Here is a 16,053-nt window from a genome sequence, read left to right as displayed (position 1 = left end):
ATAAATAAATTTTATTGGAACACAGTCACACCCATTTGTTTATATATTACCCAGGGCTGCTTTTGTACTTCAATGGCAAAGGTGAATAGTTACAAAAGAGACTATATTGCCTGCAGAGCCTAAAATATTTACTATCTGGCCCTTCAAAAACTTTTGATGACCCCTATTCTAGCTATAGCTCATGACGGTTTACGTGTGATCAAAATTGCACGGCTGAAGTTTGGCATTAAGAAGGAAAGTCTGAAAAAAATAAAAAAATAAAAAAAAGAAGGAAAGTCTGTGGGGCGCCTGGGTGGCTCAGCAGGTGAGCATCTGCCTTTGGCTCAGGTTGTGATCCCCGGGTCCTGGGATTCGGTGCTGCATCAGGCTCCCTCCAGGGAGCATGCTTCTCCCTCTGCTATGCCTCTGCTTCTCTCTGTGTCTCTCATGAATAAGTAAATAAAGTCTCAAAAAAAAAAAAAAAAAAAAAAAGAAGGAAAGTGTGTTCCACATCTGGGCAGCCCAAGCATGAGCTTCAGGTGACCATCCATACCCACATGAGGCCATCTGTGAGTTCAGTGAGATCCTGTCAGAAAAGCGAGTGTACTACTAATCACCCAGACCCTTCAGCAGTGAATGAGAAAGGAGTAACAAGGCACAAGTGACCTAGGAGTCGATGAGAAGAATCTGTTTGCTGTCCCTAGCTCTTTTTGCCTCCTTACAATATTGAGGTTGAGCAACTAGTATGAGCAGAAATCCAACTGTAGCAATTCAACAGCTTTCTACTGCGTAAGGAAATCTAAGTTACATCAAAACAAACAACCGACTAAGATTTTAATCTCATTATAAATATTCCACAAGTGCAGACAGGGTGAGAGAGGACAGAGGATTGGAAGCAAAGGACTAATGTAATTTCCATGGCCTTACTCTAATTATTCCCATAACAGTGTCTTTGCTCACTCATTCTTCCTTACGTTCTCTTTTTTCCTGACTCTTTCCGTGGCCCCAACAAAACAAACCTGATCATTGAAACTCATTAAACTTGAGTTTGACCAGTGATACAGAAGAAAGAAACGAGAATATTTACCAGTGGATACTCTACCTCCCTTCATACCTTCACTGGTCTCTGACAATCCACTTTGCTATGGGAATGAGAGCCAGAAAGAAAGGACTGAGAGAAAGAAAACAAGAAAAAGCAAAAGAAGAGGGAGATGAGAAAGAAAAGACAAAAACTAAAACAAAACCAAAAACCCATTCTCAGCTCTTTATACTTGATCAAAAATAGTACAAAGGAATTTCAGCTGTCAGAAGGGCAGGGATGTTACTCCCTACAATCCCCATTTTGGGAACTGCCTTTCAATCTATAGTACAGTCGAATGGCCACAAATCAGAACCAAAGTCACCAGAATTCTGAAGTGCCTTGGCCACTTAACGTACCTGCAGGATCTTCTTAGAACACCTGGAGAAAAGAGTGATAAGCTTCTGATGGAAATTCCTACAACATTTGCCGGACTTTAAATAGAGCTGTTGGGGGATTCCAGGGTGGCTCAGCGGTTTAGCCCCTGGCTTCGGCCCAGGGTGTGATCCTGGGGTCCCAGGATTGAGTCCTGAATCGGGCTCCCTGAAAGGAGCCTGCCTCTCCCTCTGCCTGTGTCTCTGCCTCTCTCTCTCTCTCTCTCTCTCTCTGTGTGTGTGTGTCTCTCATGAATAAATAAAGTCTTTCAAAAAAATAGTAATAAGAAAGCAAGCAAGTGAGCTGTTGGCTTATTTCTAACAACAGAGCAAGGTGGGAGGGTGGGAGGAGCAGTCTGCCTAGGTGTCTGCAATCAAGTGGCACATTCACAGCAAATTTTAAAATGTAATAAAAGTTAATAAAAACTAGTCTTTTTTAAATCACCATGCACAGAAAATTCTAAATTATGTCTAAATTATGTCCCTAATAGAATACTCCTTCCTACCTGAACGAACCACCCGGCCACACTTGGCCTCTTACTACATCCCCGCTTCTGTTAAAACTCCGGTTTCCACTCTTTCATATCCATTGACACTTTAAAGCCACATACATACATACAGAGTCATAAACAAATAGAAATCCTTCAAAAGCACAGACCAACAACTGGATTTTACTCAAGGTTTTGTGGGGTTTTGTGGGGAGAGAGGAATACTCAATAGAGGACACAACAGATCTTAAAAATTCTTTCCCTCCTCTCTCCTATCCCTTTTCTCTTTTTTTGAAATCGCCCAGACTCTCTTTTCAATTCCTGTCACCTGAACCTTCTTCCTTTTTCTTCTCAAACTTTGATCCCCCTGTAGTGTCTCTATCCCTTTCTTGTTTGAAGAAATTTCTCCAATCTACATCTTCACCCATGAGCCTCTCCACAAAGCAAATAATACATATGTTCCTGGGATGATTTATCTCCTTTGGCCTAAAAAGACCTGAGGGAAAAGGAGGGTATAAATAATTAACACTAATTTAACACACCTAGTTGATAAAATAACGTGGGGGACTAAATTAAAATTTAAAATATATATAGGATGAACAATAACACCTATTTAAATACATTATTTAAAAAACGACAAAGGTCATAAAATATAAGGGAAGTATTACCTAAGGGTATTTCTTTTCATTTGCACTACAACTACTATGAAGTTACGTATAGCTCATCTATATTAGTTTAGCATTTGTGGTTTTCAATTTTATAACATGTACAATCTCAAGAGAAAACTCCTGATAAATTAAAAGAAAGCAGGCTTGCATTTTGAAACCATATGAGCCATCTAAGGGCTTCCCACAGACGGTGTTTTTCTGTGGTATCCCACTTTGTAAAGTTGCTTATAGTAAAATTCCCCAATAGTGAAGTGGGATAAAAGGCCTAAATTGCCTCAGCACAATTCAGAAAGGTTTCATTCTACTTACTGAAGTATACTTTTACCCACAAGTACGCACCGCTGTTAAGTGATGCACTTACACACTGCATGGGTGAAAAGTGCTGATACTGAAATGCTCCCTGTCTGCTTTCCTGGAGAGCAAGAATGTGAAACAAAAGTAGGTTCTCTTCTGGGAGGCTAACATGACCAGGAAACTCTGCTGGATGAAGTTCAGCTTCTCTGCATTAATGCCTTCCAACATTAGGCTAAAAAGAAAGGGGCGGGGGGAGGGAGTTTAATAAAAAAGATTCAGTTTCATCAGGTATTCATTGTACCTTGGTCTGTTTTCAAGATGGAGAACTAAACATCAATTCTAGATGCTAGTATCTAGATGATAGTATCTGACCTATCCAGAAGCATGTTATCCTTTGCAGTGTATAATAAACAGAATCCTTGTAAGTTGCCATACATGCATAGCTATGTTATTTTAGAATAGATTCTAAAAGTATCAGATGCAAGTGATCTACTAGACAATAAAACCAAGCCAGGATCCAATTCTCTTATCTATGAAGACCAAAGCTATGTTCCTGCTCTATAGGCTTTTCATCAATGGACAATCGGATATGTGTTATATCCCACACAGTAATATGCACTGATGATATTACAGAATAGCCTTAATATTCTAGAATGTCCAAACTTGTTTCGGATAGTACACTCCATCAATAAAAAAATTGTTCAAGTGGTGCCTGGATGGCTCAGTTGGTTGGGTGTCTGCCTTCAGCTCAGGTCATGATCCCAAGGTCCTGGGATTGAGCCCAGCATCAGTCTCCCTGCTCAGTGGGGAGCCTGCCTCTCCGTCTCCCTCTGTACCTCCCCCTGCTTGTGCTCTCTCTCACTCTCTCTCTCCTTCTCACTCTTAAATAATAAAATTTTTTAAAGATAAAAAAGAATAAAAAAATGTTCAAGCATGAACTGCAAATAGTCATATTAATGTACTTTGAAAATATATACTATTATAAATGTATACTAATATATACATCTAAAACACCAAAATAGAAGAATTTACAGAAAAAGATAATGAAGCATACAATATCTTTAAATCTTTTATTGGCCAACAGTATTTTTTTAAAACATGATTCTCACTAAAAACGTAATGTTAATTAAATTATTACCTAATAATATGCTTCAAAAGTTTCACAAATTTTGGTTTAACACCTTGTGACAGGATTTGAAAGTCTGCTTCTAAGTTCAGGTTCTTTTGAGACATGGTTTTTATAAATGTAAAAGATTTATCATAAAATATCATTATCCTAAATGAAAAAAGCACATCCCTTGGCTGCACTTACTACATCATGATGCTCATTTTTCAATCCCACCCAAAATTATAGGAAGGTTTTTGGTGAAATTTAGCTAGTAAATTTCCACCTTCTCTTATATCCAACAGTCATTGCAAACCAATCACAAACTCCAACACAGGGAAACTCAAGTTGGAAGATTTTTAAACAGATTTTTTAATTGTTTCCAAATTAAAGAGTGCCAAAATAAGCATTTTCTTAGGAAACAGATCATTTTCTGCAATGCAATCTAACAGTGGAAATATTTCCCAATATCTGTTTTTAAAATACTTCTTTAAAAAATGGAGTTTTCTCACTAATTGTGAAAACTACCTCTATTTTGTTGGTAGAGAGCAACTGAGTGTTGGTGTCTATGCTAATTTCTACTAGGTAGCATTCTACTCACAGTTACTTATCACAGAAAGGTAAGAAAACTTGGAAATTTATATTTTGTAAAAGAAAAATGCACTATTCATCTTGAAATCTGACAATTCCTCCAAGTATTTTGTCTCAAACACTGAACTTCTGTAAGACATAGAGATGTCCATGGTTACTCCCTATCTTAGTAAACATGAAGATTCTTTTAGGATAAGACACCATAATCTATAAATCTACTTAGAAGGGACATATGTAAACCGCAATGCTCTGAAAGAAATAAAAGAAGACAAAGTCAGCTCCTCCTTGTGTTAGAAGTTCCTCCTAGAAGACAAACCATGACAAACTCCTAACTCTGGGAAACAAACAAAGGCTTGCAGAAGCGGAGGAGGGTGGTGGAATGGGGTGACTGGGTAACAGGCATTAAGGAAGGCACTTGCTGGGATGAGCACTGGGTGTTATACTATATGTTGACAAATTGAATTTAAATTTTAAAAAGAGGAAAAAAAAAGAAGTTCCTCCTATTTGAAGAATAGTATGCCCTGTGAATCATATGATTACCAAATATAGAGGATATTAATAGTCAAGCAGTGTTTATGATTTTTTTAGAGCAAGGAAATATATAAATAAAAATTCGGACATTTTCTTCATACTTGATAATAAATTTCTTAAGCATTCTCTGGGTGTGTTTCAGAATAATGATCCCAATAGGTGGTTCTGAAAAATACTACCTGGCATTTGAATTACTCCAGGATTTTGTCGAAATAGTGATCCCTGGGCCTTATCCAAACCAACTGAGCCTGAAACACCATGGAAGATGCTAAGCTGTCAGCAATTAGTAACCAGTAGGTTATTTATTGTTTATTGTTGATAACTAGCCATTCGAAGACATAGTGGCACAAATGATAACTGATTTTTTTTTCTTAGAATTCTGTGAGTTGGCTGTTTTGTGTGCCACATGGTATCTGCAGATTTTACTTATATCGCTGCATTCAGCTGGAAGCTCTACTGGTCTAAATTATCCACCAAGGTCTCATGCAGTTTGGGGCATCCCAGTCCTTATTCATTTGGCATATCTTTCTCCCATGGTCTCTCACTAGTCAGTAGGCTAGCCTGAGCTTCTTGACATAGCAGCTGGTTTCCAAGATCATAGAAGCAGAAATTGCTGGATCCCTTAAAGCCTAATCCCAGAACTCAGAGACTCTTCAGCTGCATTTTACTGGTCACATGGACTACCTAGATTCAAGGGGAAGGGAAATAAGATTCCACCTTTTGATGGAAGGAGCAGCATGTATGTACAGAGATAGGGAGAACTATTGATGGCCACTATTGGAGACAGCCTTTACACAGATCTTACAATTAAAATTTGAGAACAGCTCTTATAAAATGACAAATCCAGCAAAGACTGTTGAATTTAACCTAAGAATAGTTTTTAGCATTTATTATTAGTTGTTACATAGTTTTTGCATCAAACTAGCTAGCCATTACTGGTAAAAGTAAATACCCTAGATCAAAATATATGTACACACACAATACAATATTCTAGAAAAGGAATTTCTCATGATGCTAAATTATATTATTATTTCCTAAGATACTTCTTTTATCTTTGCAAAAAAATATAAATAAATACACTATTTGGGTAAAAGAAATGTTTATTAATGAAAGAAAATACAAATTCTTTCAATGCCATGGTTTTACCTAAACCAAACCAGCCACGTAGATTGACAAAGTTGGCAGTGGCTGCCCTCAGTGCAAAACCCTGCCATTTATGGCCAAATAGCAGCTGAAATTCTACCACAAGAAGATTAATCTCTTCATTAGGTTTTTAGAGGCAGGCCATGTGGGCACTGGACAAGAATAGAAAGGTCTAGAGAGGGTCACAAATACAGAAGATTCTTGGCTTCAAGGATTTGATTCAAAGTTTCCATTAGAGATCTTAAGATGCAGGCTTATAGGACTATGTCATTTTCCTAAATCATGAATTTGAATTATATAGTTGTGCAGAGGAGCATTTAGACAGCCTGGCTGATTGTCCAGCATCTGCTCTCATTTGGGCATTGTTGCCCTCTACTTGTCATGAATAAATGTTATAGGAGGGAACAGTATGCTTCAGATCAGACGTCAAAAATTGAAGACCCATAGGCCAGATAATGACAGATTTGTAGTTTGGTCTGAACATTTTTTTTAAACCTAGAACTAGTTAAATTCATTAAAGAAACTTTAAATTTTAAAAATGATAATTTTAAAAATGCAGCACTTAAAATTCTTCTTAAAAAATTATAGGAACTTGCATTATGAGACTTGTATTCTCCCACAGGCACACAGAACTGGATCTGATTACAGACCACCTTCTAGAGACAGAGCATGTGCTTTCCAGTGTGTCACAGTCCCCGCTGCCCTCTATTACTTACTCCAAGATGCTTTCCTCATTTACATTATCTACCTGGCCTTTGGAAGTAGTTTAGCTTTTTACCCCCATTATGGTTTTTAAAAAGTCAGGAATTTAAAAGTGACTGGAAGATACCATTCGTAAGGATTTATAAATATAAAAGATTAGCTATATTTAAGAGCAAACTACTCTGGGGTGCTTGAGTGGCTCAGCTTGTTAAACATCCAACTCTTGATTTCAGTTCAGGATCTTGAGATTGAGGCCCATGTTGGCTCAAAGCTGGATGTGGAGCTTGCTTAAGATTCTCTCTCCCTCTCCCTCTGCACCACCTCTCCCAACCCTTCACTGCTATCCCCCACTCACACACTCTCTTTCTAAAAAAAAATACCCCTACTCTGATATACATCTTAGTACATGTTTGATACATAGTATGTATGCTACAAATGAAAACTTTTTATTTGTTCTTATCACACACAAAAAATGGAATATTAATTATTAGGAATAATAATGGAATTTTTAGAAAAATAAATCAACCTAATGAATCTTAGTGGCATTTTTTTTCCAGTTGAAGAAAAGGGTGAGGGTGAAATCCTGAATTATGCAAAGGGCAAAAAGACAGAAATGTAAAGTATGTGGAATTTTTCTACAAAATAACTATCCTACTTAGTCATTATTAGGAAATCTTAAAAGAAAAACCTGGGAATCTGTCTACTTCTGTGATGGTTAATTTAAATATTTGGATACTCAAACATTTGGTTAGACATTATTCTGAGTGTGTCTGTGAGGATTTCTGGATGAGATCAGCATTTGAATTGGTAGAATGAGTAAAGCAGATAGCCCTCCCCAGGGTGGGTAGGCTTCATATAATCCATGGAAAGCCTCAAAAGAAAAAGTATGAGTAATGGGGGATTTGCACTATCTGCCTATTTTCAAACTGAGACATGGGAGTCTTCTTTTGCCTTTGGTCTCAGACTGAACTAGAACTTTTACCACTGGCTCTCCCTGGTTCTTAGGGTTTTAGACTCAGACTGGAACTCTACCATCAGCTCTCCTGATTCTCCAGCTTACTGACGGCAGATCTTGGGACTTGTTAGCCTCTGTAACTATGTGCACCAATTCCTTATAATACATATCTTTTTGTATTATATATATATTTCCCTTTGGTTCCATTTCTCTGGAAAATCCTGACTAATGCAACCTAATATTTAATATCACTCCAAAGGGAATTAATATAATTTCTGTGCTTACCAGAACTGTCTTGCCAACATATAATTAGAATAGCACCCCACCACCACCACCACCACATCCAGTTCACTTTCTGTGGCTGAAGTTTCCTGTGATCCTAAAGCAGGTGATCCTCCTTCTGACACATCCTCAGAAGGTCAACAATAGCCTAAAGCTACGTCACAATGCATATGTCATTTGCCTCACCTCATCTCATCTGATCCCACAGACATTTTATCATCTCATATCATCATCACAAGAAGTATGAGTACAGGAAGATATTGAGAGGGAAAGACAGAGACATTCAGATAACTTTTACTACAGTATATTGTTATAATTGTCTATTGTTATTAGTTATTATTGTCTCTTTCTGTGGCTAATCTATAAATTAAACTTTATCATAGTAATATATTAATAGGAAAAAAACATAGCTCATCCACAGTCTGTTACTATCAGCAGTTTCAGGCATTGAGGAGGTCTGGGAATTTATCCCCACAGATAAGGAGGGACTATTGTAACATATTTATCTCAGGGATAGTACTAACAAATAAAGCATTCCTATCAGAGTAATCAGAAGACCCAGATTCAAATTGTAACTCTCCCAGTTACTGTCTGTAAGACCTTGGGCAAATCAATTTTCCTCTATTGATCTTCTTTCTTAGTGATGGGACACAGCTGGGGACTCAATATTTAACATCCAACTAATTCTTATGTTTTAAGATTGTATAATTTATTATCCTAAATAGAAACTTTCTCCCAGTCTGATTTGTATATGAATCTCCAAAACAGTTTCACTCACATTTGAGGAGCTGAATGCTCTTATTGACCTCTTTTAACTTCCTCTAAGAGAGCTCTCTCTGTAAGTTAGTGTTTCCTTAAAAAAAAGCGGGGGGGCAGGATATTTTAAAGATATGGCTTTGGGGAGCAAGCGCTGCCATTAACATAAAATAACATTAAACTCTAGAATGAGATTTGAAAAGCCTAGTCTGGGTAGAGTTTCCAGTGAATCTTAGCTGGAATAACCAGTCTTCAGCATTATCAGCTTTGTACTGACTGAAGAGTCATTTGGCTACATGTGACTTTTACGCATCTGTCAACTAAATCAGAGCTCCAAATGAAAAATCTGGCACCTAGAAACATTATGGGGATTTGTGAGTCCCCCTGGAGAATTTTGGGTCCATAAACCAATGAATAGATTACTATGACACATAAATAGAGTATTTTCATCTGTGACAGATATAATCCTGCTCTGGTACTCTCTGTGTCATGTTGTAGAAAACTATACTTGCTGCTCTCAAACCAGGTTTAGAAAAGGTTAAAAGATGAGCAACAACACTGAACACAGAACAAATCTACAGGAGAAAGAACTGAGCCACGTTTGAGAAGACCTATATCCAATCTCTATCAACGCCACTAACTTCAATCTTCGAGGTAGTCCACTAACTCCAGTATAATGTAAATACTTAACAAAACACTTCAACAGTTAAGATCTCATTTACCATTCCAAACAATCTGTGACATAGTTTTACTAGTAAGAAAAGCAAGACTCACTGAGTTTGTAACTTACCTAAAGTCACAGAGATAATAAACATTTCCCTATTCAAATCTAGGTATTCCTTCACTATGTCATAAATCTCTTTAATCTATAAAATGAGAACATAGTAAATCTTTATTAAGTTTTAGATTTTGTTTATTCATTCAGAAAATATGTTATTCATAACTTGGATCAACACGGGTATATAAAAAGAGGAATATATGTGTGTATGGAAAGCAACGAAAAGGTTGCATGGGAAAGACTTAATGTTGTTTGGAAAGCACATTAGTATCCATCACTGCAGAAGCACTCCTGAATGTGGTAATATAGACAGAACATGCACCCCAAGCTTTCAGAACACTTTTTTGGGTAATTTTTTGAGATCAGGGTCTAGAGAACTCTGAATTCACTGTGCAGAAGAGTGTTTAACATGTGTACATTGAGAACAGTGACATCTCTTTAGAAAGTCTCTGTAAGTATGCCCAGGGTTCCTGAAGATGGATGAAGTCTGTGTACAAGTTTGAATATTCTGAGGGGGCAAATAACTAGTATTTTAAAGTAGAAATTTTACATTTGTATATTTGTAACTCCACAAAGAGATAATGTATGGAAAAGCCATTGTTTAAATTTAAGTTTTTAAATTAAACAATTAAAAATAAAATCCTCCCATAAGAAATATTGGGATCTTGATTTTTGTCCTTTTGCCAATTTAACAATGATTGACACAGCTTAGTACTGACCTACAGGTAACAGCACATGGCTCATGATGTTACCTTCATCAACTCAGCTCTCCCACTCCAAAGACAAAAACAACCTATTTCCCAAGTTATTCATCCTAATTGGGGGCTAATTTTTTTCTACTTTATTTTATTTTATTTATTTTTTAAAGATTTCATCTATTTATTCATGAGAGACACAGAGAGACAGAGAGGCAGAGACAAAGGCAGAGGGAGAAGTAGGCCCCATGCAGGGAGCCCAATGTGGGACTTCATCATGGGTCTCCAGGATCAGGCCCCAGGCTGAAGGCGACGCTAAACCACTGAGCCACCCGGGTTGCCCCTCTACTTTTCATTTTAAAATAATTATAGAACTACAGAAAGTTGCAAAATGTTGTTCCCTGGCAACCACTCATCTCCTCTTTATCTTTATAGTTTTGTTATTTTGAAATTATAAAAATAGATTAATTCAACATACAGCCTTTTTGTTTATAACTTATTCTCATTCAGCATATTTTCTTGAGATCCACTCAAGTTATACATGTACTCCAGCAGGTGATTTCTCTTTGTTGGTATTCCAGGATGTGGATGTGACACACTTTAACCTTTCACTTATCCATTGAAATATACAGGATTCATTTCTAATTTTTGGCTATACAAATAAAGCTGTTAGGATCGTTCACATAGACATTTTGGTATAAACGCAAGTTTTCTTATCTCTGAGATAAATGCCTAGGAGTTTCATTTCTAGTTTCATTTGCATGGTAAAAGTATGTTTAGATTTTTAAGGTTAGTGCCAAAATATTTCCCAAAGTGGCTGTACCATTTTTCACTCCGACCAGCAATATGTGAGTGATTTAGTTTAGCTGCATCTTTGCCAGTATTTGATGTTACCACTATTTTTCTATTTTAGACATTATGATTCTAACTGGTTTGCTTTTTTTTTTTTACTGTTGGGTTTTCAGAGTTCTTTGTCAGATACATGGTTTGTAGGTCATTTACAACTGTTTTCAGTCTGTAGCCTGCCCGTTTATCCAGGGTCTTTCACCAAGCAAAAGTTTTCGAGGAGCCTAATTTCTTGGCTTTTGGTGTCAGGTCTAAAAACATTTATTGTAGTCCTAATCCTGGAGATTTTCTCCTATGTTTTCTTCTAACATTTACACATACACTATATCCATTGTACTAATACATTTTTTTAGGTTTTTGTTGTTGTTGTTGTTTTTAAGTAATCTCTACACCCAACATGGGGCTCAAACTCACAACCCTGACATCAAGAGTAACATGCTCTACCAACTGAGCCAGCCAGGTGCCCCCAATGTACTAATCCTTTTATCCTAATTTATATCCCATGTACCGAGGGTCTCAGCAAAAACAAAATGACACAGTTGAACAGACAATTGGAAAAGCTTAATAAAGTGATCTTTTACAAAGGTGTAGGAAGACAATAGAGAAATCCACAAGGGTGAAGCACTCCAGAGGGTAGCAACAGGGGAGCACTATTACCACCCCCAGGCCTGATGGGTCAAGAGGGAGAGCACATATTAGGACCCAAAAGGAGCAGCTGCAGAGTCCTCATGGAAGGAGCTCTGGCCTATCTAGCGACTTAGCAGGGAGGGAGCTAGGAGAATACATACCTGAACTTCACCCTCTTCCCTCCTACCTGCTGGTACCAGAGGCATGGTAGTAGTCCATAACGGACATAGTATCAACTCAACTTGGATTTTAGGAAAAGTATCAGAATTCCTACATTTAGATTCTTAAGGTGCATAGATAAAAAGTGACCAAAAGAAACAGAGAAATGAGAAATTCCAATGTCAATTAGACTTTTCTCATCAGATCAGTGCTGTGGGTATTCACTGTGTTTAAAATAAAGTATATGCGGGACACCTGGGTGGCTCAGTGGTTGAGTGCCTCCCTTCTGCCCAGGGTGTGATCCTGGAGTCCCGGGATCAAGTCCCACATCAGGCTCCCTGCATGGAGCCTGCTTCTCCCTCTGCCTGTGTCTCTGCCTCTCTCTGTGTCTCTCATGAATAAATGAATAAAATCTTTAAAGAAAAATAAAAAATAAAGTATATGCAATACAAGAAATGCTTATTCCAAAAGCAAAGCAAAAACTCAAGCTGTCCTGAAAATATTCACTATCTACTGTTTTCATTCTCTCCAAATGCAAGCAATTCTGACCAGGGTTGAGTAATGGCATTGCTTTCCCCAGCCTACAGGCCCTTTCTGCACTGCCAAGCAGTAATTAACTTGAGAGGGGGTGGGATAGCATAACTTGGTAGAAAGTTAGAGAGAGCCACTGCATGGCAGATGGTTGTCAACTAGGTATTCCGTCCATGTGGAATAAGATCTTCGCCAAGGATCATGTTGGATCCCATGCTACAGAGACAGGGGTGGGGCATAGGGTGGGAGGTAAGAGAACCAGCAGCAGCACTCTTGGAAACTGGGACCAATGGAGCATAACTGGCCTGGGACCACTGCTGAGTCTCAAAATCATTTGGAGACACAGCAGTCCATATCTCAAAGCAACCAACAAAACTCTCCACCCTTATCAGGAGTGGGGTCTGCAGAACCCAGGGCTGGGCTCATGACCACTGCATCCTCCATCTGAAGAGAAATCTAAAGATGTTTACATTATACCCATTTATGTTTAGATTGGTCTGGAAACTGGATGGCCTAAGCATGTAAGATCTCATATGACAGCTGAGAAAAACAACGACGTGGCATTTACCTGGAGTTCAAGAGTGTTACTCTGAATGGGAACTCCTTTTTTTTTTTTTAAGATTTTTAAAATGTATTTCACAGAGAGAGAGAAAGCACATGCACAAGTTGGGGGGGGGGGGCAGCAGGCCCAGGGAGAAGGAGAAGCTGGTTCCCTGCTGAGCAAGGAGCCCAATCCCAGGACACTGGGATCATGACCTGACCCAAAGGCAGATGCTTAACTGACTGAGCCACCCAGGCACCCCAGGGAATTCTTTTAATTCATTCATGAGACACATTTATCCAGTTCCAACTAAGTGCTAGTTACAGTTTTGGGTGCTGGGAAACAGTATTAAGTAGTCCAGCTTTCACAGAGCTTACATCCTCGTAGGGAATGTCATCAAAGAAAAAAAAAGGGAAAAAAGATAATAGAGATAATTTACAAAGAGTGATAAATGACATGAATAGAACAGAGTGTTTTGATCATAAACGACAATGAGAGATAAAGGACTGCCATACTAGTTGCAAAAGACCTCTCTGCAAAGGGGACCTTAGAGTTGAGACTTATTGATGGGATGGTGTGAGTGATGCACAGGAAAATCTGGAAGAAATGCAAACAGCAGGTACAAAACGTTGGCCAACTTAAGAAACAGGTAGTAAGGCTGGAGCAGAGTGAGCCAGGAGAAAATCATATAACCTGAAAGGAGAAATGTGAGCAGCTGGCACCAGATCTTCCTCTAGGAAGGGCTGGAATGCTCCCTGCTCCATCTCAAACCTTAGCTGCAGAGCACAGCCTCGGTGCTGATTAAATGCAACCCATTGATAATAAAGTCCTGTTGCTTCTGACAATTACTGCAGCCAAACTGATGAATCTGTAGTCAAGAGCCTATCTGAACCAACACCACCAAACCCTATTGCCTTTAAGCCAATCAGTGTAAAAGGACATTGCAGATCATTAAGCTGAGCCGACACAGGTTTTCTAGATTCAAGATTTATCAGGCTTTGTTCCGCCAAGTCGATCCACAGGAGCCTGTCCCATTTGATTATCATAGGGGATCTTAAAAGTTTGCTTACATCCTGACCAAATTTATCAAAAGTCAGGATTCAGTAAGACTATACTCTGAAATGCTGTTCTTAAGAAATATTATCTTAAGGGGGACCTGGGTGGCTCAGTCGGTTAAGCATCTGCCTTCTGCTCATGATTCCAGGGTCCTAGAATTGAGCCCCATGTCAGGCTCCCTGCTTAGGGGCAAATCTGCTTCTCACTCTTCCTCTCCCCAGGCCTGTGCCTCTTTTGCACTCACTCTTTCGTTCTCTCAAGTAAATAAATAAATAAATAAATAAATAAATAAATAATCAATCTTTTAAAAAGAAAAAGAGGGGATCCCTGGGTGGCTCAGTGGTTTAGTGCCTCCCTTTGGCCCAGGGTGTGATCCTGGAGTCCCAGAATCAAGTCCCATGTCAGGCTCCCTGCATGGAGCCTGCTTCTCCCTTTGCCTGTGTCACTGCCTCTCTCTCTCTGTCTCTCATGAATAAATAAATAAAATCTTAAAAAAAAAAAAAAGAAAAAGAAAAGAATTATTACCTTAAGACTTCTCTTTGCTGGGAACTTCTACTCATTCTGAGTAGAGGGTATGAGAGTCACCAGCTGTGGATAGCAGCTGTACTAGCATCAAGTTGCCATGTTAATCTCTTCTCAAGGCATTCATTCCAGGGAGACATGGGGACACACAGAATCACATGATGCACTACCTCTAGAGTTCTCAGATGGGATTTTCTTTCATTTTGTTTTGTTTTTTGTTTTTTTGAACAGACTTCCTGAGGACTATGCAGAAGAAGGAAGAAATAGATCTCTGACCACCAAAACTGCTTACGTGGTCACAGGACTTTTACAACCACTGGGCAGCCTCTGAAATATGTACTAATTGGTTAAAAAAAAAAAAACTAGGAGAGTTCTGGTTTTGCATGTAACTTCTGAGAGTTGTCACTTGAATAACAAGTAAAAAGCTGAACAGACTGGAAAGAAAACAACTCTTCTGGGAGCCATAAGAGAAGGGAGGACACAGAGCAAAATGCTACCCCATGACCAGAGAGCCAGACGAGAAGTCCCACCCTCCTGGAGCAGAGATACACAAGCAGAAACCAGTGCTAGGGGAGAAAAATTAGAACCATAAATGACAAATTGCTAGAGGCTCAGTATGGACAAGTCTGAGATTTAAAAACTTCAGGGGAACGCAATCATAAACAGGGTCCCACAATATTCTAAGACTTACCTCCAGGAGCTCCGCCAGATTCCCACAAAAAGTACTGGATAAAAACGCCCTTATGCTTCTAGAAGTGGGAGGGGAAAAGGAACCGTTTTGAAACACAAATACAACAAAGCACTCTATTCTTAACAATGCCTGCTCTCAGGGGAAACTAGTTAACCTAAAGCCTAATCTGTTGGAATATTATCAGAGGCTAACTAACCAAAGGGAAGTGAAATAGCCAACTCCAGCCCACTCTAGCTATCCTATTCCACCTAATGGGGGAGAAAAGAAACTCAGAAACTCTTGTATAGTTCGTAGTCCAGAGGCATAGCCTCACTAAAAGATTAAGACTTGGGGCACCTGGGTGGCTCTGTCAGTTGGGCATCTGCCTTCTGCTAGGGATCCCGGAGTCCTAGGATCAAGCCCCATGTCAGGCTCCCTGCTCAGTGGGGAGCTGCTTCTCCCTCTCCTTCCGCTGCTCCCCTTCCTTGTGCTTTCTGAATCTCTCTCTGTCAAATAAATAAATAAAACCTTTTTAAAAATAATAAAATTTTTAAAAAGACTAAGACTTAATCATAGGAATATAGAATCTTTCCCCTCCCCAAATACCTCACTACCACATTACTAAATATCTGCTTATAGTAGCTCCTTTTACCTGGTAAATCATATTAGGCTATCAAGAAAA

Source organism: Nyctereutes procyonoides, unplaced genomic scaffold (assembly GCF_905146905.1).
Source record: "Nyctereutes procyonoides isolate TBG_1078 unplaced genomic scaffold, NYPRO_anot_genome, whole genome shotgun sequence".
NCBI lineage: Eukaryota > Metazoa > Chordata > Mammalia > Carnivora > Canidae > Nyctereutes > Nyctereutes procyonoides.
Note: the sequence above shows the minus strand (reverse complement) of the source record.